The sequence below is a fragment of the Staurois parvus genome, unplaced genomic scaffold (genome assembly GCF_062004578.1).
Source record: "Staurois parvus isolate SC_StPar_1 unplaced genomic scaffold, SC_StPar_1.0 ptg000365l, whole genome shotgun sequence".
Taxonomy (NCBI): Eukaryota; Metazoa; Chordata; class Amphibia; order Anura; family Ranidae; genus Staurois; species Staurois parvus.
Genome location: NW_028318161.1, coordinates 2,431,512 through 2,433,370, shown reverse-complemented (window position 1 = coordinate 2,433,370; position 1,859 = coordinate 2,431,512).

Below are 1,859 nucleotides of genomic sequence, written 5' to 3'. Positions count from 1 at the left end.
GTTACCCTTTGATAGCTTGACCATTATGAAGGTCTGGGAGAAAACCCATATCTTTACAGGGAAGTTCAATTTATATTGCCAGACGAACAGGACATGTAGTTCCGGGCAGCTGGTTTTTAATTTTTTTTTTTTTTTAACCTTGAGCCCTGCAGCGGGAAAGCAGCAGGGCTCATCTGTCAGGTGGAAGCATTTGGGCAGCTACGTTGCTGCCAGCCTGCTTCCACACAGCCCACTATGGTGCCAGCCCCCTGCCCGCTATGTCTCCCAGGCTCCGCTTGCCCTTCTACGGGCCGGGGACTAGTTCAGTGGGTGCTGCTCTCCTCCCCCTTCTTGTCCTGACCCGGAATCGATGTGACTTCACTTCCAGGTCCCCATTGACAGATGTCCCAGCCATAGAGGCCAGGAAAGAAATGTAATGCAGTGCGATGTGCACTGCATTACATTCAGTGTAGTACAGGGGAGACATGCAGGGTCTTTTCTCACCCAAAAAAAAATCATCACATAGGGAGCTTTTCTGGGGGAAAAAAAGTAAAAAACGCCCACCCACACGTACCAACGTAAAAGCACACGCTTATGTGTGCCTATGCATGAAAACAATGACTGCAATACACGTTATAATTAACTTAATTAAAATTAACTTGTGTAATTTTTTACTGAAATTTTGCATTTCCTAGACCTTTGTGATCAATATCGTGTGACCAAAAATTGGAACTACCACCATTTTATTCTCTAGGGTCTCTGATTTAAAAAAAAAAAAAATATATAATCTTTGGGGGTTTTGTGTAATCTTTAGGCCTTTCCTGAGGAGCAATCGGTGCTCATTGCACTGCAAGGTCTCTCTCCTCCCTGCTAGTCCCCGGGCACGGTGCTGGAGACAGGCAAAATGGTGAGGAGGAGATAAACAGCACAATGTTAAAAATACTAAAATGTTTGTCACCATAATGCCGCTTTTGTTTTTAAAAGCCCCAGACATTCCTTAACGTACTTCAGATTTAAATGGATTTTTTTTTTTTATCTGGACAAGTAGATTGTCATGAGGGACAAGTAGATTGGGACCCAGATTTAGCCCCTGGACAAGTAGTTTTTTTCTTTTTAAATATCCACACCCCTGCTTTAGGTAGAGATTTGGAGGAAAAAAAAAAAAAAAAGGAAATCTCCTAAAACACGAAAGAAAGTAGCAATAACAATCATCAATTTCTCAATGTTGCGTTGCAGGTACAGCAAGTAATGAGAAATTTGGGGACACAGATCTGACATTTTTATTGCTGTCTGAGACCTTAAAAAATCTATATAAACAAATCAGCGCAGACCTAGTGTATATAAAACCTACTAATATGCAAGCTGTACATCACAAGGCTAATTTCACAATACCTCCAAAGATCTCACAAACAAGAAAAAAAGTGCAATGATGAATAGATGTATGCAGATAAAAATATTAAAAGTCCAAGCAGTCCTTAGATAGATGAAGGCAATCTGATGAATATGGACCACCCATACACAATACAAACGTGTAAAGAATCATTTGGTGGACTCCTTCTTGTGGAAAGAAAAATAGATCCCATCATGATTTTCTGGGTGATGGGATCCATCATTCTTTCCAGGAGTCCACTTGATGATTCTTCACACGTTTTATTGTGTATGGTTGGTCCATATTCATCAGATGGTCTTAGTCGAAGGACTGCTTGGACTTTTAATAATAATTTTATCTGCATAATTTATTTTTCACCATTGTGCTGCACTTTTTTGGTGAGATCTGAGACCTTCCCCCACCCTTTCTAAAAACAAAATGTATTCAGGTAGACTCTTGCCAAGTACATCCATTATGCACACAATAGCTTAATGAAAATGCAAGAAAACAA